Raw genomic sequence first — 26,754 nt, forward strand, 5'->3', positions numbered from 1 at the left:
GTGTGTGTGTGTGTGTGTGTATTTCTCTGAAACAGATAAAAAGGTGCTAGAAAGTAATTTGTTTATCCTTAGAAGGGAAAACCTACTTAAATCATGGCACATCCCTAGGAGGGATGAGGGTGTGACTGGGGAAGGCGGCTGTGGGGTACTCTGGAGATATTCAAGGTAGCTACTTTTCTTCCAATACTAGAAGGTCTAAGTTTTTCAGGAAAAAGAGCATGGTTGGATCTTTTAAAACTTTTTAAATCTGTATAAACTTTATATATGTATATATATTTATATATAACTTTATATATGTAACTTTATATATATATATACACACACACATTTAAAAGCAAGCAGCTTCTGCTCCAATTTAGGTGTATATTTTTTAGTCATTACATCAAAAGGTTTGGGTATATATATATTTACATCACACACACATTTAAAAGCACACACACACACACATTTAAAAGCAAGCAGCTTCTGCTCCAATTTAGTTATTTATTTTTTAGCATTACATCGAATTCCTTGTTTTATAGCAATTACATTTATGTGGTAAAAATTTAGGAAGTCCCTCCTCTTTACTTGTCCCCCAGACAGATGGTTTGCTTGCTCTGAAGGCCACCACTGCTACAAACAATAGATCATGAATATCATTTATATACACATGGAATTGTAACATATAATACATATTGCTCTGTGTATTACTTTATTTATTTACGTATTTATTTTTGGCTGCCCATATATCTTGGTGATGTTCCATACACCATAATTAGAGCTACCTGATCATTTTTAATGAAGATATGATTTCCTATTATATGGAGGATCTATAATTTATGTAACCAGTCCCCTACTGTGCTTTTCAGTTATTTATAATCATTTGATGATAAATAAACCTGTAATAAATATTGGGAAAAGTAAATTCATGACTGGATTTCTTGTGTCCTTGTGTTTCAGGCATGTCTCTGGTAATTACTTAAAGATGTACATTTTGATTATTTAAAATGACCACACATTCTGACTCTTGGACCATACATTCTGATGAAAGGATGACACCGTTAATAATAGTGCATATAATATGTAGGAACTAATATGTGCAAAGGCAAAAACTAAAAGTAGAGCACAGAAGAGGGGCTGGAAGTATGTGGAATGCTTGGAATACTAACTAGTGTGGTCATTGGCAACACCCTTGAGGTGGAGGTATTTTAGCACAAGCTGAATTTAATTGGGCAGTGCAGCATAGAGAGCATCTGGAAGAAGTTTTCAGGCAGTAGAACAACCTGAAACAAAGGTCCCAAGATAAGAGAATACCTGGAATGTTTCAGAAACGGCTGGCCTAAGGGGAGCAAGTAAGCAAGGGGCAGAACAGCAGATGAGGACCAGCAGTTAACAGGGGCACATCATGGAGGGTCCTGTGAGCTACCAAGAAGATGGGGATATGATCTAAGCAAATGGGTGTGGAGGATTCTGTACAAAGGAGTTACAGTAGTCGCACTTTTAAAGGGGGCAGTCTGAGTGCCATGTCGTTAGAGGCTTTCTGGGGCAAGAGCAGAAGCAGTGAGCCTTCTGCAGCCATCCAAGTCTTCTAGCAGGGCAATGAAGGCAGCGCAGATGTCTAATACAGGTTCTATTTACAGTGTGCGGACAGTCCCAGGAAGGACAAGAAAGCGAGGAAAAGGGAAAGACATGTATATTTGAAAGAGACAGCAATGCTACCTATTCAGGAACACACCTTTCTATTATACATTGAAGCCCTTTCATTCCAAATGGACTGAGTTCATATGTGTTCTATGCACAGGGTAGTCAGATAGAAGGAGGGAGGGAGGGACATAGAGAGAGAAAGAGAGTAAAAGAAAGACAAAGAAATACAACAGATCCAACACCAAACCCTGGATTTGCCTCCCAAATTTGCAACGACACTGCTTCTCCCTCTTTGTTGAGAATGCCACCATACTTTCAAATCCTTCTTACTTCCATTGGCTTTTCTCTCTCTCCCACACAAAACATTCAATCCATTAACAAATCTTGTGACTTTAACCTTTAAAACACCCCCAGAATCTGACCACTTGGTATACATTCTGCTTTCTGTATATTTGAATTTGTATTTTTCTTTACTTCATGATGACTTCCATCCATTATCTCTCCTAAAAATTCCTTCCCTCTCTCTCTTTTATGACTCCTATTACACATATGCTAGACCTTCTTTTTCTATCCTCAAGTCCCTCAATCACAATCATATTTTTATATCTTTATTTTTCTATACATCTAATAATTTTTACAATTCTATTGTTCATTCAATAATGATCTTTTCAGGTGCCTTAACTGGTGTGTAACATACCTATTAAATTTTTTGTTTCAATTATATAGACATATACACATATATATTCAATTATATATGTATTTCAAGAACACATATACACATACATATTTAATGCATCTTTTGGTTCTTCAAATGTCTCTGACTTTTTGGATATTTTGTTGCTCAATTAATTTTATAGTTTCATTCTTTGTGCCTTTCAATATTTTATTTACAATAATGTTTTACTCTGATAACTCTAAAGTGTAACATCTAAATCTGTTCTTGTTTTTGGTGTTGTTTTTCTAATATTTACTATTACTATCTTGTTTAATCAGTGCTTTGGTAATACCTTTAGAGTGAGGTCACACTGAGATGAATTTCACCTGTGGAAAACCAGCATCTACTGATTGAGGATAATCACATCTGAAGAGGATTGGGTTTTCTTGTCTCTCTTTTTAATGAGTATCAGGTGATGTTACCAAGGTGAAGTAAGTTCATTTGAATTTCACCTGTGGATTTTTTGACTGTGGGAAGGTGTTCTTTACATTTGAATCATGGAACCAAAGGATATGGGCCTATGCTTACAAATCATTAAGGAACACTAAAATTATTGGTGCTCTTCTTGGTGTTCTTATTGCTACATCATCATTATTCCTATGGTTATTATTATTATTGTTTCTCCAGAGCAGAGTCTGAGATAGATTTATTTGTGGGTTTCATCACATGGAGACAAATTACTCCCCAATCACTTTTCCGCTGAGTGGTGTTCTTGAATTTCTTACCTTTATGCTGGTGCACATGTCAGCCAGCTTCTTCCCTCTCTTATGGGAATGATAACTGTCCACACTTCTCCCCTGCTAGTCTCCTCTTCTCCCTACTCTCCTTTTTCCAGTATTGGCATTTCCATGAAGGAAGAACAGTTTTATTCCAACTTCAAGCTAATATGCTTATGCTTCATTTCATTTTCCTATCTCTTCAAAGTCATTTGCAACTTTCTTTTCAACTAAAAAATGTGTGTAAGTACATATTTTTTGCAACTTTCTGACATCTGATCTGTGGCAACAGAAAGCTTTAAAGAATGTCTAGTCCACTATAGTCCTGGGAAGCACTCAAATGATTTTTCTGCATCTACAGAAATTCTTCAATCTCAACGTGAGAGTTTTTAATTTAAAAAAAAATGTCAGGATTGACTCCTTCTTATCAATATTTTTAAATTTAACTTTATTATGGTAAGAGCATGTGGTCTGGGTCATTGATTTTGGGGATTTAAATGGAATCCTTTTTTGATCTAATAGGTATTATATTCCTTCTTTAAGATTCAGTGAGACTGCCTTTGTGGGTCAAATACATAGTCAGCTTTTGTGTTTCCTATGTGCTTGAAATTAACTTACATGTGCGCTACATGTCATTATAGAAATTGCTCTTCCTGGATCTAGATATGCCAATCAAATGTGCTTTCTCTTTGTGTCACTCACATCTGTAGCATCTTTACTAATTCAGTGTCCATTTTAATTGTGTGATTGAAGGGTACTATAATATATTCTGAAATTTATAATTTACTTTTTATTAGACTATTTGCCATTTTCATACACCAGTAGTCTTCCTAGTCTCTCAATCTTCTCGACTTTTGAGTGCTATCTTATAACAGACATTATTTGCCTTATTACCCTCCATTTTACTGTGAAATTTTGGATTTCAGAATCCTAATTTTTGCATGATGCTACCCATAGGAAAGCCAACATTTTCTAGTCTCGATTGTATTAATGTATAACCATGTGACTAAGTTTTAGCCAGTGAGTTAGAAGCACAAGGATCGAGTGAATTGTTTTGGAGATCTCATAAAAAGAGACGGTCTGCTATTCTTCATCCAGTTACCTAGAATCATCATAGAATGACTGGAGTTCCAGCAGTTGTCTTGTATCAAAACACAAAACTGTGAGAAAGTTGAAATAGAAATTGAAGTGTTCTGGATCTTAGATGTCATAGCAGCCCTGTTATATAAGACATAAATAAATTTCTATCTCTTTTAAGACTACTCAACTTGGAAGCTTCCTGTTTTATAAAATAAAACCTATCCTAGTTAATACCAACCACAGGCCACCAACCTCAACACCAACACATTTTTAAATCTCATTGACCAAAGGTTTAAAGGAGAAAACTTTTCTATGTCTGTAAAACTGTTTATATATGTTTTCTTTATTTTGATTTGTGACTTGGATAAACGTTCTATATTTAAAAAATTTTTTTATAACTTGAAAGAATTTCTCCTTTGTTTTCCAGTATGGAGTTATTTGGAAGTTTGGGATATTGAGAATCTTTTTATCCCCCTTTCTGGAGTTATTTCAGATCTTCTTTTTATCTCCAACATTCCGAAAATTGTTGACCAAGCATTTGTCAAAGAAAAACTGCACCAATTTAAACAGCCAAGGAAGACTTTATTAAGAAGTACTGCAAGTTGGAGATTGAACTCAGTTCCACAAAACAAAAGGCAGGAAAGTTTGTAAGTGCTGCTGGAGGACGAGGAGGGGGAAGTTGGGAGATGTGATTAGACCACCTGTGTTGGCTAATTCGTGATCTCAATTAAGCTGTTACCTCTTAATTACCCTCTCACAGAAACTGGGAGGCAGGGGTGTGTAAAGAGCACCCTTGACATAACTAACTTCCTCTCAGAAAGAGACCCTCTTTTATATTTCATAGGACAGTTTGCTAATAGGATAAGAGATTTTGCTTAATAAACTAATAATAATAATAAAAAGACCAAATCTAACCAGATAAGGAGACAAACAAGCACACTCTTCCACTATCAGTTCTCACCTGAGGACTCGGACTATAAAAGAGCAGGCCTTCGGTAGCTCGAAACAGTGTCTTAACTGACACTGTCTTGCAGTCACTCGTGATAAAAACTTGGCATCCGCCACCGAAGGCTCTGCCTCATCAAAGACTCTTCCTTGCAAGATTGAGGGACCACCAGGCCCAGACCAGGACTCCTTTTGTCTCCTTCACTCCCCCTGGACTGGTTTGTTAACACTTTCTTCTATTACGTTTTCCTGTTGATGGTAAATGTCGCTTTGTTTGTTGTGGGATGTTTATAACATTTATATATTGGCTAAGTATACCATGATGTATGATTTTGATGAGGTTGGCAATATTGACTGCCTTGTGGAGTTGCTCGAGCCATGGTCTGTCTACCCAGTGAATGAGTGAACAGAGAGTGCTAAGGAAAATTACCCCCTTGGGAACTCCATGTAGCTCCTGGCTTTTGTGATAGAAAGAGCATCAATAAAAGCCCAACTTTGTGGAAAGACACAAACGTGTGTGGACCTGGTTATCTCTAACCTTGCACCACTTGTGACAGGTACTATCTCTGTGAATGATTACATTTCAAAGGGATGGCTCCCAGATACTTGAGAAAAACATTCATAGGTTGTGATATCCTTAGGAGGCCGAGAGAAGATTTACCTCTCAAAGGAGCACAGAAAAGATTTATAATTACAAGTTTTCCAAGCAAATACTCTTAGAAAACGGAAGTTGGGATAGCCTGAAGTTTAGTTAAGTGAGAGAAATGTCAAGGACATATATCTTGGTAGCACTTTTGTATTTACTGTTTCTTTGTTCATTAATTTGGACCCCTTGTGTGACTTTTTAATCTAGAGACTTCTATACATAAGCTCTGGGGAATTTTTGTGGTATAATTTATTTTATGCCCATCGCTTCTATCTTTCTTCTTTGTTTCCTCATGAAACTTTTATTAATTAAATGTTAAACTGATTTGTTTTTCATGTATTTTGACTTCCATATTTTCTATTTCTGAGATTTCATTCAACTTTCTGGAAGAAATTTTTAACATGCTCTTCCAAACCTTTTAAATTTTAATAATCATATTTTATTTTCTAAGTAATATTATCCTCTCTTTCATTAATGTAAACATAAATCTTGTTTTCTGGCTGTGATGTAATGGTATGTGTTTCTGAGAAATCTAATTAGAGATATTTTGTATTGTTAAAGACTTTTATTTGTATTTTCAGAGGTCATTTTTGTTGTTGTTTATGTTATTTCCAGTGAGGCCTTGTGTTCCTTACTTATTTCTTTATATTTCAAACAGATGCATAGACAAGCTCACTGGGAACCACGAGCATGTGGGGGTTGCGGGGAGGGCCAGGTCAATTTTCTCTGTTTTAGGGTAATCAGGCACAAACCCAGCTATTACTGTAGAAAATCTCAAAAATGTCTGACACTTTTTTTTCTCTAATATCCTTCAAACATCTAAAGAACTTTTTATTTTATTTTATTTTTAAACTTGAAATTAGAAACCTGCCTTCTCTTTTCTGTTTGTTGGTATGCCAATATGATATTAGAGGTTATTAAAAATCATGCATAAGACGTTCAATTTATCCCCTTGTTTTCACCCCAAATTATTACCCCCAATTTCTGGCATTTTCAAGCCAATGATCTCATCATTTCAAGCTCTCTTTGTTTCCCCTTCAACAGCATACTCCTATGCAAGCACTTCTGCCCACATTACCTGCCCTCCACGATGTTTCCATCAGCTCTTCATTAATTTTTTTCTTCACTTACATGTCTTTACACTGTGCCTCAAAATTGCTTTTTATTCTTTTATATTTATCCTTTTGTGGAGTTTTAGGAAAATGAGTTGAGAGTCAGATGATCATCGTGCTATGGTTTCCAGAACTCAGCCCTCCCCACTCCCATGACCTTTAGTGTTGAGATGAAAAAAAAAAAAAATAGCCCTAGATAGTTTGAATCCATAGGAAGAAATAATTAACATTGCTTCTAAATGGTGAGAGCCAGATTCCAAAATCATTTCTAATATTGTTCTCCTAAGTGTGCTGGCTCTTTCAGGGATGGTTGTGTACAGATCTGCAAGAGCAGCACAAGGCGATCCTTGACTTAGATAGCATTGGGACGGAGGATATTCTTCCTTGAAGATTCAGAGGGCTCCATTGGGTCCCCCTGGTACACAAGCATCGTCTCCCTGCTGTGCTTTGAGAAACAGCTGCCAATATGTCTCAGCAAGAAGCAGCAATAATACATAAATGTCAGATTTTACTTTTGACTGAAAAGATTGCCAAAACATAGTCTAAGTCAGGAATCCAAGTTGAAATTAAAATGAATCAACCTCTACCCCAATTATATGCTTAAAAAATAAACTCAGCGCAACACCAAATAATTGATTTTGTATTATTTGTGGGGAAGAAGAAAGGCGAGTGATATTTGAGAACACTAGGGTTTTTATTTGTATCTTTCCACCATCCTGCTTAAGGAAAAGCCCAGCTTTGATTTTCAATTACATCTGTGATTCTCTGCATTTAATAATGCTGGCCTTTCTTTATCCTTAATGTATGCTGATGCTTTAACTCACGTAAATGCATGATTTGTTTCCAATCACAAAATTTCCCTATGGCTTATCAAGGGTAGGGTTATTTTAGCAAAAGCATAGCATACGGTGCATAAATAGCACTCATATATAAACATAGCATGCACAAGAGATTAATACAATTTTCCTTTTTCTAGTGATTAATATTTACCCTGGCAGCTGTAGCATTTTAGCCTTCCATTAGCTGACAGATGTGAATAAGGGCTGTGTCTTGCTTCCACCAAGCTGCTATATCTCAATACGTGTTCACAGTTTAGGGACTATGAAATATGCTCCAGGAATATTTAGAACTCTCATAGGAATTTCTTGTGGCTTCAATGGATTTGTTTTCACGAATATATTAAATTGAATATTTTATTTCTTCAGGGCAAAAAGTTAACTGGCTTGAAACTCACAGGCGCAGAACAATAAAGAAAATTCCAACTTAAATCTGGGCATTCAAATATTGAGTCCTTGGCTTGTTACAACTGTCTCATGGCACAGAGCATCATGAGAAGTTTTAAAGGAAATAATGATTTATAGCTTTGAATCTGGGAAAGAATATGGAAAAGAAAACATGTTTATATTTGAAGGATAATTATAAATGTATTCAATTTTAGGTTTTATCTTGGGGAATCAGATGAGTCATGAGGCATTTTTACTATCAATGGCTAATATCACATCTGCTTTTGAATAGAAAATGAATTATGAGTTTGCCATCTCCCCATTTTATGCATAAGTTTACTTTTATATAAGTTTTCTGTTATAATGATGGCTTGTGAAATCATGAAAAATGCTTAGTTTGGTTAAAATGCAAATTTGAATGAATATTTCTTATGTTACATCTAAAATAGTAGAAAAAATAGAAGTACAAAGTGTAAAATCTATGCTGTCACAAAGTATATACAGTTTCAAAGTTATATGCATACATATATAAAAATATACACACATATGCTTATATATCCACACATCTCTATATATCTCTATATATCCACACATGTAAAATATATAAATTATATATCAGTGTTATGGATTATATATACATTTATTAATTAATTCTTATAATGTATATCTCTTAGAAACTTTAGGCACCCACATGTATTTCTGTGTATATATATATTTGGATTTATACACAGTAGGAATTTATTTAATGTACCTATATCATTAATAATTGTTAGTCATATTTTTCCATGCATTCATTGAATAAATATTTGATCAGAGTGTTAAATGCTTAAGATCTAGTAATGTGGGGGCATATAAACAACCAAATGAGAAATAGCCGCTACTAATAGTATTCCAACTCTAACTAGGAAACAAAAACAAAAACATATAAATTGTTAAATAACAAAATCAAAGTAAATTACAGCTCTATACATAATTATAAAAACTGTTACAAGGTCAATACATATTGTCAACTGTTATGTTTCCAAAAATCACCAGAAAAAGTGGTCAAACAAAGGTGGGTTGTTAGACTGAATACAGTGAGGAACCATTACTTGGCAGAATTTAGCAGTGTCTTATGAGGTGAAGTGATGGGAGGATATTAACTGGATCTAAGAGCTTGAATAGATTGATTTCAAGGCAAATCTTTCAAGACAGAAGGAAGGGAGGAATGGGCAGAATTTAACACAGAATAGCTTCAGATTGGTGGGCACAGTGAAGCAAAGTTTTGAAATAAGTATAGATGAGCAAACTGTTAAGTAAACTATTTTGTCTTGCAAATAATACTATTTCTCAGGAGCAAATATTTCCTGGAGCAAACAGCTGAATTACTTCTGCTCATTCTTAGTAACGCTTTAAAGAAAGCAGTATTCTGGCCAGGCATGGTGGCTCACGCCTGTAATCCCAACACTTTGGGAGACTGAGGCAGGAGGATCCTTTGAGGTCAGGAGTTCGAGACCAGCTTGGCCAACATGGTGAAACCCTGTCTCTAGTAAAAATACAAAAATTAACCGAGCATGGTGGCAGGTGCCTGTAATCCCAGCTACTCGGGAGGCTGAGGCAGGAGAATCACTTGAACCTGGGAGGCGGAGGTTGCTGTGTGCCGAGATCGTGCCACTGCATTCCAGCGAGGGTGACAAGACTGAGACTCCCCCTAGCAACAACAAAAAGGCAGTATTCTAAGTAGACATGAAAAGTTCATAGGATTCCAGTATTATTTGACAAAGGAGCAGTTGAAGTTTGTTGGTTTCAATTTTCAGTTGAAAATTGTTGGTTACATTTTTCAGTCTAAGCTGAAGGATAGCATATTATTTGTAGGGGATATGATCAATCTGGATCTGTATCACTACTCAGTGTGTCATGATTGCACATAGAGTTTTTGATGGTATTTGTTTCAATCTTTACAAGCTTGCTTGTGTGCTATCTCTCCCCACCCATCTCTCTCTCTTTCAATGGAATATCTCACATTTGATTATTTGACCGTACAGTGGCTAGACAGCAGTATTTAAGACTAGAGAGACCAGCCCTGCAACATAATATTAAGAGAAACATTTGGTCACAAGTTTAAGTCTATGTCTATTTCAGGGACCAAAAACGCCCAAGGTAAGCCAAGTGAACACTTTTTATAACAGCCCCCAGAGTTTACAGAGCCAGAAAGGGAGCCAAATTTACCTAATTTCATGATTGCTTAGTTCCCTGATCTTTTTAGTAAAATGAAAGATTCCCACAAATCTATGTAGCAATGAGAAGACAATAGTCCTTTAAAAAATGTATTTTCCACCTAAAGAGGCCAGCATTGTGTCTAAAGCCACTTAATTTTGAAACATCAACTGTCCAATTTCAGTACCTCTAAGACTAGGACTTCTATGGTCTTAAGGTCATTTCTTTCTTCCTTGTCAGTCTCTGAACTGTCTGTCACATGTAACATTTTTTTTCCATTTTCCACATGTCTTTAATTATTTATTTATTTTATTATACTCTAAGTTCTGGGGTATATGTGCAGAACGTACAGGTTTGTTACATAGGTATACACGTGCCATGGTGGTTTGCTGCACCCGTCAACCCATCATCTACATTAGGTATTTCTCCTAATGTTATCCCTCCCCTACCACCCCACCCCCTGACAGGCTCCAGTGTGTGATGTTGCCCTCCCTGTGTCCATGTGATCTCATTGTTCAACTCCCACTTATGCGTGAGAACATGTGGTGTTTGGTTTTCTGTTCTTGTGTTAGTTTGCTGAAAATTATGGTTTCCAGCTTCATCCATGTCCCTGCAAAGGACATGAACTCATCCTTTTTTATGGCTGCATAGTATTCCATGATATATATGTACCACATTTTCTTTATCCAGTCTATCATTGATAGGCATTTGGGTTGGTTCCAAGTTTTTGCTGTTGTGAACAATACCGCAATAAACATACGTGTGCATGTGTCTTTATAGTAGAATGATTTATAATCCTTTGGGTATATACCCAGTAATGGGATGGCTGGGTCAAATGGTATTTCTAGTTCTAGATCCTTGAGGAATTGCCACACTGTCTTCCACAATGGATGAACTAATTTACACTCCCACCAACAGTGTAAAAGCATTCCTATTTCTCCATAGCCTTACCAGAATCTGTTGCTTCTTGAATTTTCAATAATAACAATTTTGACTGGCATGAGATGGTATCTCATTGTGGTTTTAATTTTCATTTCTCTAATGATCAGTGATGTTGAGTTTTCTTTCATATGTTTATTGGAAGCATAAATGTCTTCTTTTGAGAAGTGTCTGTTCATATTCTTTGCCCATTTTTTGATTTTTTTTTTTCTTGCACATTTGTTTAACTTCTTTATAGATTCTGGATATTACACCTTTGTCAGATGGGTAGATTCCAAAACTGTTCTCCCATTCTGTAGGTTGCCTGTTCACTCTGATGATAGTTTCTTTTGTTGTGCAGAAGCCCTTTAGTTTAATTAGATCCCATTTGTCTATTTTGGCTTTTGTTGCCATTGCTTTTGGTGTTTCAGTCATGAAGTCTTTGCCCATGCCTATGTTCTGAATGGAATTGCCTAGGTTTTCTTCTAGGGATTTTATGGTTTTAGATCTTATGTTTAAGTCTTTAATCCATCTTGAGTTTAATTTTGTATAAGGTGTAAGGAAGGGATCCAGTTTCATCTTTCTGCATACGGCTAGCCAGTTTTCCCAACACCATTTAATAAACGGAATCCTTTCCCCATTGCTTGTTTTTGTCAGGTTTGTCAAAGATCAGATGGTTATAGATGTGTAGTGTTATTTCGGAGGCCTCTGTTCTGTTCCATTGGTCTATATACCTGTTTTGGTACCAGTACCATGCTGTTTTTATTACTGTAGCCTTGTAGTATAGTTTGAAGTCAGGTAGCATCATGCCTCCAGCTTTGTTCTTTGTTCTCAGGGTTGTTTTGGCTATGTGTGCTCTTTTTTGGTTCCATATGAAATTTAAAGTAGTTTTTTCCAATTCTGTGAAGAAAGTCAATAGTAGCTTGCTGGGAACAGCATTGAATCTGTAAATTACTTTGGGCCATATGGCCTTTTTCACGATATTGATTCTTTCTATCCATGAGCATGAAATATTTTTCCATTTGTTTGTGTCCTGTCTTATTTCCTTGAGCAATGGTTTGTAGTTCTCCTGGAAGAGATCCTTCACATCCCTTGCAAATTGCATTCCTAGGTATTTTATTCTCTTTGTAGCAGTTGTGAATGGGATTTCACTCATGATTTGGCTCTCTGTCTGTTATTGGTGTATAGGAATGCTTGTGATTTTTACACATTGATTTCATATCCTGAGACTTTGCTGAAGTTGCTTATCAGCTTAAGGAGATTTTGGGTGGACACAATGGGGTTTTCTAAATATACAGTCATGTCATCTGCAAACAGAGACAATTTGACTTCCTCTTTTCCTAATTGAATGCCCTTTATTTCTTTCTCTTGCCTGATTGACCTGGCCAGAACTTCCAATAATATGTTGAATAGGAGTGGGGAGAGAGGGCATCTTTTTCTTGTGCTGGTTTTCAAAGGGAATGCTTCCAGTTTTTGCCCATGCAGTATGGTATTGGCTGTGTGTTTGTAATAAATAGCTCGTATTTTTTTTGAAGTACGTTCTATCAATACCTAGTTTCATGAGAGTTTTTAGCATGAAGTGCTGTTGGATTTCGTCAAAGGCCTTTTCTGCATCTATTGAGATAATCATGTGGTTTTTGTCATTGGTTCTGTTTGTGTGATGGATTACGTTTATTGGTTTGTAGGCTATTAATTACTGCCTCAATTTCAGATCTTGTTGTTGGTCTAGTCAGAGATTTGACTTCTTTATTGCTTAGAATTGTGTCCAGGAATTTATCGATTTCTTCTAGATTTTCTAATTTATTTGTGTAGATGTGTTTGAAGTATTTTCTGATGGTAGTTTGTATTTCTGTCGGTGGTGATATCCCCTTTATCATTTTTTATTGCATCTATTTGATTCTTCTTTCTTCTTTATTAGTCTGGCTAGTAGTCTATTTTGTTAATCTTTTCAAAAAACCAGCTCCTGGATTCATTGATTTTTTTTGAAGGTTTTTTTGTGTCTCTATCTCCTTCAGTTCTGCTCTGATCTTAGTCATTTCTTGTCTTATAATAGCTTTTCAATTTGTTTGCTCTTCCTTCTCAAATTCTTCTAATTGTGATGTTAGGGTGTTGATTTTAGGTCTTTCCTGATTTCTCTTGTGGGCATTTAGTGCTGTAAATTTCCCTCTACACACTGCTTTAAACATGTCCCAGAGATGCTGGTTCATTGTGTCTTTGTTCTCATTGGTTTCAAAGAACATCTTTATTTCTGCTTTAATTTTGTTACTTACCCAGTAGTCATTCAGGAGCAGGTTGTTCAGTTTCCATATAGTTGTGTGGTTTTCAGTGAGTTTCTTAATCCTGAGTTCTAATTTGATTGCACTGTGGCCTGAGAGACTGTTTGTTATGATTTCCGTTTTTTGCATTTGCTGAGGAATGTTTTATTTCCAATTATGTGTTCAATTTTAGAATAAGTGTGATGAGATGCTGAGAAAAATATATATTCTGTTGATTTCGGGTAGAGAGTTCTGTAGATGTATATTAGGTCCACTTGGTCCAGAGCTGAGTTCAAGTACTGAATATCCTTGTTAATTTTCTCTCTTGCTGATCTAATATTGACAGTGGGGTGTTAAAGTCTCTCACCATTATTGTGTGGTTGTCTAAGTCTCTTTATAGGTCTCTAAGAACTTACTTTATGAATCTGGGTGCTCCTGTATTGGGTGCATATGTATTTAGGATAGTTAGCTCTTCTTGTTGCATTGATCCCTTTACCATTGTGTAATGCCCTTCTTTGTCTTTTTTGATCTTTGTTGGCTTAGAGTCTGTTTAATCAGAGACTAGGATTGCAACCCCTGCTTTTTTTTTTTTTTTTTTTTTTTTTTGCTTTCCATTTGCTTGGTAAATATTCCTCCATCCCTTTATTTTGAGTCTATGTGTGTCTTTGCACGTGAGGTGGGTCTTCTGAATATAGCACACCAATGGGTCTTGACTCTTTATCCAATTTGTCAGTCTGTGTCTTTTAATCGGGGCATGTAGCCCATTTACATTTAAGGTTAATATTGTTATATGTGAATTTGATCCTGTCATTATGATACTAACAGGTTATTTTGCCCATTAGTTGATATAGTTTCTTCATAGTGCTGATGGTCTTTATAATTTGGTATGTTTTTGCGTGGCTGGTACCGGTTTGTTCCTTTCCAAGTTTAGTGTTTCGTTCAGGAGCTCTTGTAAGACAGGCCTGATGGTATCAAAATCTCTCAGCATTTGCTTGTCTGAAAAAGATTTTATTTCTCCTTCACTTATGAAGCTTAGTTTGGCTGGATTTGAAATTCTGGGTTGAAAAATTTTTTTTTTAAGAATGTTGAATATTGGCCCCTTATCTCTTCTGGCTTGTAGGGTTTCTGCAGAGAGATCCACTATTAGTCTGATGGGCTTCCCTTTGTGGGTAACCTAACCTTTCTCTGTGGCTGCCCTTCACATTTTTTCCTTCATTTCAACCTTGGTGAATCTGACGACTATGTGTCTTGGGGTTGCTCTTCTCAAGGAGTATCTTTGTGGTATTCTCTGTGTTTCCTGAATTTGAATGTTGGCCTGTCTTTCTAGGTTGGGGAAGTTCTCCTGGATAACACCCTGAAGGGTGTTTTCCAACTTGATTCCATTCTCCCCATCATTTTTAGGTATACCAATCAAATGTAGATTTGGTCTGTTCACATAGTCCCATATTTCTTGGAGGCTTTGTTCATTGCTTTTCACTTATTTTTCTGTAATCTGGTCTTCTCACTTTATTTAATTCTCACTTTATTTAATCTTCAATCTCTGATATCCTTTCTTCCCCTTGATCAATTCGGCTATTGATACTTATGTATGCTTCATGAAGTTCTCGTGCTGTGTTTTTCAGTGCCATCAGGTCATTTATGTTCTTTTCTAAACTGGTTATTCTAGTTCTTTTTTCAAGGTTCTTAGCTTCCTTGCATTGGTTTAGAACATGTTCCTTTAGCTCAGAGGAGTTTGTTATTAACCACCTTCTGAAGCCTACTTCTGTCAGTTTGTCAAACTCATTCTCCATCCAGTTTTGTTCCCTTGCTGGTGAGGAGTTGTGATCCTTTGGAGGAGAAGAGGGGTTCTGGCTTTTTGAATTTTCAGCCTTTTTGTGCTGGTTTCTCCCTATCTTCATGGATTTATCTACCTTTGGTCTCTAATGTTGGTGACCTTCAGATGGGGTCTCTGAGTGGATGTCCTTTTGTTGATGTTGATACTATTCCTTTCTGTTTGTTAGTTTTCCTTCTAACAGTCAGGCCCCTGTGCTGCCGGACTGCTGGAGATTGCTGGAGGTCCATTCCAGACCCTGTTTGCCTGGATATCAGCAGTGGAGGCTGCAGAACAGCAAAGATTGCTGCCCGTTCCTTCCTCTGGAAGCTTCGTCCCAGAGGGGCACCTACCAGATGCCCGCCAGAGCTCTCTTGTATGAGGTGTCTGTCAGCCCCTACTGGGATGTGTCTCCCAGTCAGGATACATGGGGGTCAGGGACCCACTTGAGGAGACTGTTTTATCAGAGCTCTAACACTGTGCTGGGAGGTCCACTGCTCTCTTCGGAGCTGTGAGGCAGGGATGTTTAAGTCTGCTGAAGCTGCGCCCACAGCTGTTCCTTCTTCCAGGTGCTCTGTCTCAGGGAGATGGGGGTTTTATGTATAAGTTCCTGACTGTGACTGCTGCCTTTCTTCAGAGATGCCCTGCCCAGAGAGGAGGAATCTAGAGAGGCAATGTGGCCAGAGAGGCAATGTGGCCGCAGCAGCCTTGCTGAGCTGCAGTGGGCTTTGCCCAGTTTGAACTTCCCAGTGGCTTTGTTTACACTGTGAGGGTAAAACTGCCTACTGAAGCCTCAGCAATGGTGGACGCCACTCCCCACACCAAGCCCAAGCATCCCAGGTTGACCTCAGACTTCTGTGCTGGCAGCAAGAATTTCAAGCCAGTGGATCTTAGTTTGTTGGACTCTGTGGGGTGGGACTAGCTGAGCCAGACCACTTTGCACCCTGGCTTTAGCCCTCTTTCCATGGGAGACAGTGGGTCTGTCTCACTGGCATTCCAGGCACCACTGGGGTATGAAAAATAAACTCCTGCAGCTAGCTCAGTGTCTGCCAAAACGGCTGCCCAGTTTTGTGCTTGAAACCCAGGGCCCTGGTGGCATAGGCATCAGAGGGAATCTCCTGGTCTGCCAGTTGCGAAGACCATGGGAAAAGTGCAGTATCTGGGCTGGAGTGCACTGTTCCTCCCGGTACAGTCTCTTACAGCTTCATCTGACCCCTGGCACTTCCCAGGTGAGGCAAAGCCCCACCCTGATTTGGCTCACCCTCCGTGGACTGCACCCACTATCCAACCAGTCCCAGTGAGATGAACCAGGTACCACAGTTGGAAATGCAGAAATCACCTGCCTTCTGCGTCGATCTTGCTGGGAGCTGCAGACTGGAGCTCTTCTTATTAGGCCATCTTCTCCACGTGTCTTTTAAAGCCTGAAATGAGAAGTTTAGGTATAGAGGAAAGTAGTCAAGAGCTTCCTTTGCGTGCATAAATGTGTGCTTTGTATTAATTAAAGGTTCAGCATTTCCTCTTTTCGGAGTATGAAATGAAAAACTGATGGACCAAATGAACCCTGAGTGAAATCAGAAATATTCTGAAGACAATTTTTATTTTTCTAAAATAATAATATTCCTGTTTAAAGATAGTAACCAAAATGTTTTTGTACTACAAATTCATTATCAGTTTTTCAGAGCTATCCAATAATTGTGTGTGTGTGTGTGTGTGTGTGTGTGTGTGTGTGTGTGTATCAAGGTACCCTATGTGATTTTTGAATAGTTTACAGATGTTTTGCTACCACTCACCAAAACTAGTCCTGGAATCTATTGATGAAACTTATAAAATAGAGATCATCAGGTAATTCTCTAGCAAAAATGTTTGGGTTGAGTAGTGTTCCTAATGGCACTGAGTAGTGTTCCTATATTTTGTGGTTTACAAAAGTAAGATCATGGCCCTACAATATGTAGTTTCTGTGTTTTACAGCTCTATTTCTGTGTAAGTTTAGATGTAAAAATCTGGTTCCTATGAAAAGTGTTGTTTTTATGGAAACAGCAACATCTTTTTCTAGAAAGAATGTGACAGGTGGTTTTAAATTACTGAATGACAAGAGTCTTGGGTTGATTGCTTTCTAAAATGTTGCTCATTGGGTGAGTCTAATTATGCAAGAAACCAACTTTAAAAGAAACTGGTATCAAAGGAAGTTGGATACACTCAAAGGAAAGTGATACCAGCTCAATAGTTGTTTGATTTATGTTTTAGCTGCCTAGTCACTAGCATATAAGCTAATGCCAGGGAGACATTGAAGAAGGAAGAAGAAAAATACTGAAGGAAAAAAATTGTTAATTTATCATATTTATAAATGTCTAAGATAATGCAGAATTATAAACTAGCAAAGATGAATAAAAATGTTGAGTAGAGAAAAATAAAAACTTTAAGACTATAGTGTGATAATGAAAGGTTTCAGTTTTCTGAATCTTATGATTCTTAGATGGGAGATGTCTACTTCATGCAGTCAGAAGGTCTTGCTTAGAAGCTGTCTTCTCCAAAATCATTTGTTTCTGGAAAATTTCTAGAAATCTTCACTTTCGGGTCCTCAGTCTCAACAGTTTCCCAGCAATTCAAGGATGGCTTGTGTCTCTTTAATTAGAGATGTATATTTAAGTGTCTGGGAGATTAATGTTACGATGTTACAAAAGTTAACAGCTCCTTTACTTAGGTTTTTTTCATCAAGGTCTATGATTAGTGTGCAGGGTGAACCAAAGGTTTTGAAGCATACAGTGGTAAACAAGCTGTTAGTCTTGATAAATAGCAATTGTAATTGGCTCACATTCTCTTTTCTAGTACCAAGTGTTTCCTGGAAGAAAAAAAACCTAGATATTTGTGCTTGTTCTATATTGCTTAATGTAGGTAAGGAAAGAATCCCTGCTTTCAATTTTGTTTATTTTATAAAAGATGTTCTTTAGTATTTGAGAAGAATGGGACTCTCAAACATCTTAATAGTTCATATTAGTCACAATGATTTAAGATAAATTAAAATATGGTATTGGGATTTGCAAATCATTTGATTTTTATGTGAAAACTTATTTAAGATTACTTTATACTAATGAATTAAACCTGCAATTTTTAAGTACACCACCTACTGGAGGGTATGTTCACCCATCCTTCACATGTAGCTTCACATTAGACATGTTTAGTTGATTTATTGTAGGCTAGTTTTGTACATTTAGAGTTCAATGTACATCAACAGTCTCAGAACTGAGTTATCATTACTCAATGAATATGACACAGTTACATGGGCATTGGTATTTATAAGACATCAATTTCAAGAGCTTAGAACTCTCTGTATTTATTGTCTAAACTGATCTTCCTGAAACAGTCCCTTGGCTAAGCAATCACATTAGTTTTAATTTTTCACTCTCATTTTGCAATTTCTCTTCTCCCAGTATACAAAACAATGCAATGCTTCTAGCATATCCTGTATTTCTCTATGGTGCCTTACCTTAATAGCACTGAAGAAATTAAAGTGGAACCTGTTGTTCTTGATATTGAGGGGAATGAATTTAATGACTGCATGTAAAATAATTATACTGATCAGGGCTAAGAAACTATTTTCAATAGAATTTCACAAGCACCCAAAAAGAACTTTCTACATTTTTGATGATAACTTGCCATGTGTTTTTTGACATTTAACTCAGAGGGAATTAAATGTATTGCCTATTTTTCTTGTAATAAAAGCCCTTTAGTTCCCATCTAATTTCTATAAACATGGCTTCTTCTTTGTAAGTCTTACATTTATCAACAATTAGAGTAGAATTAGTGCTTAAATGTATCTAATATTCATGAATGGTGTCCTGAAATGTTTTCAAAAAAATACCAAGTAAGGAAAATATTGAAAGACTTTCACCATCTATTAAGAGATATCATTCTAATAAAATTTTAATTTTTGCTTAATAACTATCATATTTACTTCATTATAATAAATTACAAATGTTTTATTTGTAATGCAATAAATAACAATTTTATGCAGAAAAATTAGTTACACAAAAAATTCTGGATCTTCTTACAGAGATACTATCTGCTAAAAAAGCACAAGACATAAATATATATGTTAAACTTCTAAATTTATATATCTTAAATTATATTTTATAAATGACATTCTCAAGAGTAAGCAGTAGAGAATTAAGAGTTTAAGGAGAAAAATACGGCAAGGCATGGTGGCACACACCTGTAATCCCAGTACTTTGAGAGGCTGAGGTGGGTAGACCACTTGAAGTCAGGAGTTCAAGAGTAGCCAGGACAGCATGGTAAAACTTTGTCTCTACAAAAAATACAAAAAGAAGCCGAGCGTAGGGGTGCACGCCCATAGTCCTAGCTACTCAGGAGGCTGAGGCAAGATAATCGCTTGGACCCAGGAGGTAGAGGTTCCAGTGAGCCGAGACCATGCCATTGCACTCCAGCCTGGGCAACAGAGCAAGACTCTGTCTCAATAAATAAATAAATAAATAAATAATAATTTAACAATAAAATAAATGATAAATGATATACAATTTCAAATTATTTAAAAAATTTTGAAAAATTATATATGTTTGTATATGGACAATGGTGACTATTCAGATCTCCATTGGATATGTATAAAATGAGAATTTGTAATTTTTCATTTAAAAGCTTAATAGTAGAAATAAAATTGAAATTCTATTCATTTCATCTGCTTAAATTCGGAATAAAAATTTTAAAGGCCATAAAAATGTGTAAAGGAGAGCATTGTAATAAAAATTATTTTCAATAATGTATAAAGAAAAAGGTTTGCAAACAACTCATATAAATAATTGAAGGCAGGGGGTGGGGCCAATATGGCCAACTAGAAGTGGTGATCGGAGTCTCCCATCAAGAAGAACCAAAACAGCATGCTAATTCTGCACCATCGATCGAGGTATTCAGGTTCTATCATCATACTGACTGTGTGGCTGGTGTGACCCATAGAGAGGGAGGAAGAGCAGTTCAGCCTGGGAAACTGCTTTTTCCACAGCACTGTACAACCCAGAGATCAGAAGATCCCACTCATGAGCCCACATCACCTGGGCCCAGGGTCACAACCGATAAGCTTCGGAGATTCTCAGCAGTCACTCAGCAAACATATGCCAAAGCCTACTGCGTTCCTGCGGGGAGGGGCAGTCATCACCACAGCTGCAGCTGCCTGCTGTCTGCGCCATCTAAGCTTGTTATGGGAGGGACCGCAGCCAGCACTGCAACTGATAGCTGCTTAACACACTAAGTTCCCAGGGTGGGGGAAAGGCGGCAGCCATCTTTATAGCTCCAGGCTGTGCTTCTCCCCTGCTGGAGCCAGGGAGGACGGATGGCTTGGTCCCAAGAGGTATTCCCCACAGTCCATCATACCGGCTGTGGCAGACTGCAGCCAGAGTGTCTCTTCAGGTCTGACCCTGACCCATCCCTCCTCACCGGACTGGGCCTCCCTGCAGGAACTCCAAGAACCCCAGCCAGGGGCTCAAAGACAGAACTCTGATCTCCCTGGGCCAGAGCCCCTAGTGGGAGGGGTGGTCATAGTTTCGGCAAGCCAGCAGACTTAGTCTTTACTCCTGCTAGTTCTGAGGAATCTGGGCAGCCCAGATGAGTGGCTTTTCTTCCAGCACAGTACAGCTCCTCCACCAAGGGACAGCCCCTCCACCAAGGGACAGCCAAAGTGCCTTGTTAAACAGGTCCTGCGTCCTACGCCACCCAACTGGGTGAAACCCTTCAACAGGGGTTGTCAGACACCCTATACAGGAGTGCTCCTACTGGCATCAGGTCAGTGCTCCTCGAGTCAGAGATCCCAGAGGAAGGAGCAGGCACGCATCTTTGTTGTTTTCCAGCCTCCTCGAGTGACATCTCCAGATGCAGTGGTGAACCAGATGAATAGGGCCTGAAGCGAACCCCCAGCAAACCACAGCAGCCCTACAGAAGAGGAACCTGACTACTGAAGGAAAAACAAACAGACAGAAAGCAACAACAACAGCATGAACAAAAAATGCTCCCATAAAAACCATAGCAGCCTAAAGATTGAAACTAGACAAACTCATGAAGATTAGAAAGAATTAACAAAACAACACTGAAACCCCAAAAAGCCAGAGTGTCTCTTCTTCAAATGATTGCAACACCTCTCCAGCAGGGGTGCAGAACTGGATATAGGATGAGATGGACAAATTGACAGAAGTAGGCTTCAGAAGGTGAGTAATAACGAACTCCACTCAGGTAAAGAAGCATCTTCTGGTGTATATGTGCCACATTTTCTTAATCCAGTCTGTCATTGATGGACATTTGGGCTGATTCCAAGTCTTTGCTATTGTGAATAGTGCTGCAATAAACATACGTGTGCGTGTGTCTTTTTAGCAGCATGATTTATAATCCTTTGGGTATATCCCCAGTAATGGGATGGCTGGGTCAAATGGTATTTCTAGTTCTAGATCCTTGAGGAATCGCCACACTGTTTGCCACAATGATTGAACTAGTTTACAGTCCCACCAGCAGTGTAAAAGTGTTCCTATTTCTCCACATCCTCTCCAGCACCTGTTGTTTCCTGACTTTTTAATGAGATAGCTTGGACACAGGAAGGGGAACATCACACACTGGGGCCTATTGTGGGGTGGGAGGAGGGGGGAGGGATAGCATTAGGAGATATACCTAATGTAAATGATGAGTTAATGGGTGCAGCACACCAACATGGCACATGTATACATATGTAACAAACCTGCATGTTGTGCACATGTACCCTAGAACATAAAGTATAATAAAAATAAATAAAATAAAGAGGGGAAAAAAAGAAGAATCTTCTGACCTAGTGCAAAGAAGTTAGAACCTTGATAAAAGGTTACAGGAGCTGCTAACTGGAATAACCAGTTTAGAGAGGAACATAAATGACCTGATGGAGTTGAAAAACACAGCACAAGAACTTTGTGAAGCATACACAAGTATCAATAGCCAAATATACCAAACAGAAGAAAGGATATCAGAGATCGAAGACTATCTTGCTGAAAGAAGACAGGCATACAAGATTAGAGAAAAAAGAATGAAAAGGAACAAACCAAACCTCCAAGAAATACGGGACTATGTAAAAACACTGAACCTATGATTGATTGGAGTATCTGAAAGAAACAGGGAGAATGGAACCAAGTTGGAAAACACACGTCAGGATATTATCCAGGAGAATGTCCCCAACCTAGCAAAACAAGCCAACATTCAAATTCAGGATATACAGAGAACACCACTAAGATACTCCAAGAGATCAACCCCAAGGCATATAATCATCAGATTCTCCAAGGTCGAAGGAAAAAATGTTAAAGGCAGCCAGAGAAAAGGGCCCAGTCACCTACAAAGGGAAGCCCATCAGACTAACAGTGGATCTCTCAGCAGAAACTCTACAAGCCAGAAGACAGTGGAGCCAATATTCAACATTCTTAAAGAATTTTCAACCCAGAATTTTATATCTGGTCAAACTAAGTTTCATAAGCAAAGGAGAAATAAAATATTTTTCAGACAAACAAATGCTGAGAGATTTCATCACCACCAGGCCTTCCTTGCAAGAGCTTCTGAAGGAAGTGGTAAATATGGAAAGGAACAACTGGTATCAGCCACTGCAAAAACGTACTGAATTGTAAAGATCATCGACACTATGAAGAAATTATATCAACTACTGGGCAAAATAACCAGCTAGCATAATGATGACAGGATCAAATTTACACATAACAATGTTAACCTTAAATGTAAATGGGCTATATGCCCCAATTAAAAGACACAGACTGGAAAATTGGATAAAGAGTCAAGACCCATTGGTGTTCTGTATTCAACAGACCCATCTCTCATGCAGACACATGTAGTCTCAAAATAAAGGAATATTTACCAAGCAAATGGAAAGCAAAAAATAAGCAGGGGTTGCAACCTTAGTCTCTGACAAAACAAACTTTAAACCAACAAAGACCAAAGAAGGGCATTACATAATGGCAAAGGGATCAATTCAACAAGAAGAACTAACTATCCTAAATATATACAGGAGCACCCATATTCATAAAACAAGTTCTTAAAGACCCACAAAGAGACTTAGACTCCCACACAAAATTAGTGGAAGACTTTAACACCCCACTGTCAATATCAGAGAGATTAACATGATAGAAAATCAACAAGGATATTCAGGACTTGAACTCAGCTCTGGACCAAGTGGACCTAATGGACATCTACAGAACTCTCCACCTCAGATCAATAGAATATATATTCCTCTCAGTGCCACATGACACTTATTCTAAAATCAACCACATAACTGGAAGTAAAAAACTCCCCAGCAAATGCAAAAGAACTGAAATTAAAACAAAAACAGTCTCTCACACCACAGTTCCATCAAATTAGAACTCAGGATTAAGAAACTCACTCAAAACAATACAACTACATGGAAATTGAAAACCTACTCCTGAATGACTCCTGGGTAAATAAGGCAGAAATCAAGAAGTTATTTGAAACCAGTAAGAATGAAGACACAATGTACCAGTATCTCTAGGACACAGCTAAAGGCATGTTAAGAGGGAAATTTACAGCACTAAATGCCCACATCAGAAAGCTAGAAAGATCTCAAATCAACACCCTAACATTACAATTAAAAGAGCCAGAGGGCCGGGAGTGGTGGCTCACACCTGTAGTCCTAGAACTTTGGGAGGCTGAGGCAGGTGGATCACCTGAGGTCAGGAGTTCAAGAACAGCCTGACCAACATGGTGAAATCCTGTCTCTACTAAAAATACATAACAATTAGCTAGGCATGGTGGCACTTGCCTGTAGTCCTAGGTATGCGGGAGGCCAAGGCAGGAGAATTGCCTGAACTTGGGAGGCGGAGGTTGCAGTGAGCTGAGATCACACCACTGCACTCCAACCTGGGTGACAAAGCAAGACTCCATCTCACGTGGGGGCGGGGGAAACACCAGAGAAGCAAGAGCAAACAAATCCAAAGCTAAGGAGAAGACAAGAGATACTAAGATCAGAGCAGAACTGAAAGAGATAGAGACACACACACACCAAAAAAACCTACAAAAAATCAACAAATCCAGGACCTGTTTTTTTTTCTTCCAAATTAACAAAATACATAGACCACTAGCTAGACTAATAAAGAAGAAAAGAGACAAACATCAAATAGACACAATACAAAATGATAAAGGGGATACCACCACTGATCCCACAGAAATACAAACTGCCATCAGAGAATACTACAAACACCTGTAAGCAAATAAATTAGACAATCTAGAGGAAATGAATAAATTCCTGGACACATACACCTTCCAAAGACTATACCAGGAAGAAGTTGAATCCCTGAACAGACATATAACAAGTTCTGAAATTGAGGCAGTAATTAGTAGCCTGCCAACCAAAAAAAGCCCAGGACAGACAGATTCACAGCTGAATTCTACCAGAAATACAAATAGGAGCTGCTACTGTTCTTTCTGAAACTATTTCAAACCATTGAAAAGGAGACTCCCCACTAACTCATTTTATGAGGCCAACATCATCCTGATACCAAAACCTGGCAGAGACACAACAAAAAAAGAAAACTTCAGGCCAATATCCCTGATGAACATTGATGTGAAAATCATCAATAAAATACTGGCAAAACGAATCCAGCAGCACATCAAAAAGCTTATCCACCACAATCAAGTCAGCTTGATCACTGGGATGCAAGGCTGATTCAACATATGCAAATCAATAAATGTAATCCATCACATAAACAGAACCAATCACAAAAACCACATGATTATCTCAGTAGATGCAGAAATGTCATTTGATAAAATTCAACATCCCTTCATGTTCAAAACTCTGAATAAACTAGGTATTGATGGAACATATCTCAAAATAATAAGAGCTATGTATAACAAACTCACAGCCAATATCATACCGAATGGGCCAAAACTGGAAGGATTCCCTTTGAAAACCAGCACAAGACAAGGATGCCCTCTCTCCCCACTCCTATCCAACATAGTATTGGAACTTCTGACCACAGCAATCAGGCAAGAGAAAGAAACTAAGGGTATTCAAATAGGAAGAGAGGAAGTAAAATTGTCTCTGTTTGCAGATGACATGATTCTATATTTAGAAAACCCCATCTCAGCCCAAAAACTCCTTAGGCCGGTAAACAACTGCAGCAGTCTCAGGATACAAAATCAATGTGTGAAAATCGCAAGGATTTCTATATACCACCAATAGACCAGCAGAGAGCCCAATCATGAATGAACTCCCGTTCACAATTGCTACAAAGAGAATAAAATATCTAGGAATACAGCTAATGAGGGACATGAAGGACCTCTTCAAGGAGAACTACAAAGCACTGCTCAAGGAAATAAGAAAGGACACAAACAAATGGAAAAACATTCCATCCTCATGGATAGGAAGAATCCATATCACGAAAATGGTCACACTGCCTAAAGTACTTTATAGATTTTATAGATTCAATGGTATTTCTATCAAACTGCCATTGACATTCTTCACAGAATTAGGAAAAAACTACTTTAACTTTCATTTGGAACCAAAAAAGAGCCCAGATAGCCAAGACGACCCTAAGCAAAAAGAACAAAGCTGGATGCATCACACTACCTGACTTCAAGCTATACTACAGCTACAGTAATCAAAACAGCATGCTATTGGTACCAAAACAAATATACAGACCAATGGAACAGAACAGAGGCCCCAGAAATAACACCGCACATCTACAACCATCTGATTTTCAACAAACCTGACAAAAACAATCAATGGGGAAAGGATGCCCTATTTAATAAACGGTGCTGGGAAAACTGGCTAGCCATATGCACAGAACTGAAACTGGACCCCTTCCTTACACCTTATACAAAAATTAACTTGAGATGGATTGAAGACTTACTTGTAAAGTCCAAAACTATAAAAACCCTAGAAGAAAACCTAGGCAATACCATTCAGATATATAGGCATGGGCAAATGTTTCATGACAAAAATGCCAAAGCAATTGCAACAAAAGCTAAAATTGACAAATGGGATCTAATTAAACTAAAGAACTTCTGCGCACTACTACATAAATAAGTAATCTTATTGTGTAAATATACCACTGATTATTCTTTTGTACTGCCAATAAATCAAGTTTATTGTATTTATTTTGTCTCCGAAGTATTGTTTTGGCCCCTGTAAATATGTTCTATAAATTATAAAAACTAAATAGCTTATTCAATACTGAAATTTTCCCCAAATGGTTCCTTTATTTATACATTTTGAATATTTACTGTCACGGAAAGTTCTATTTCAGAGATAAAGGGAAGAGTGAAAGGACTTCTGATTGCGATGGAGTGAATAAGCAGGTGAATCTTCACTCCCCCCAAAACAAGTGTTCAGCTGGGTAAAATCGTGACAGTAACCATGGCAGAACTTTTGAAACCAACAATGGCAAGCAACATCCTGAGGTGTTTATTCATGAAAAGGGAGAACGGGTGATCTTGGCTGAGACTCGCCACCCTCCCTCACCTCACCTAATGGCCACCATAT

The sequence above is a fragment of the Macaca mulatta genome, chromosome 18 (assembly GCF_049350105.2).
Source record: "Macaca mulatta isolate MMU2019108-1 chromosome 18, T2T-MMU8v2.0, whole genome shotgun sequence".
Lineage (NCBI taxonomy): Eukaryota > Metazoa > Chordata > Mammalia > Primates > Cercopithecidae > Macaca > Macaca mulatta.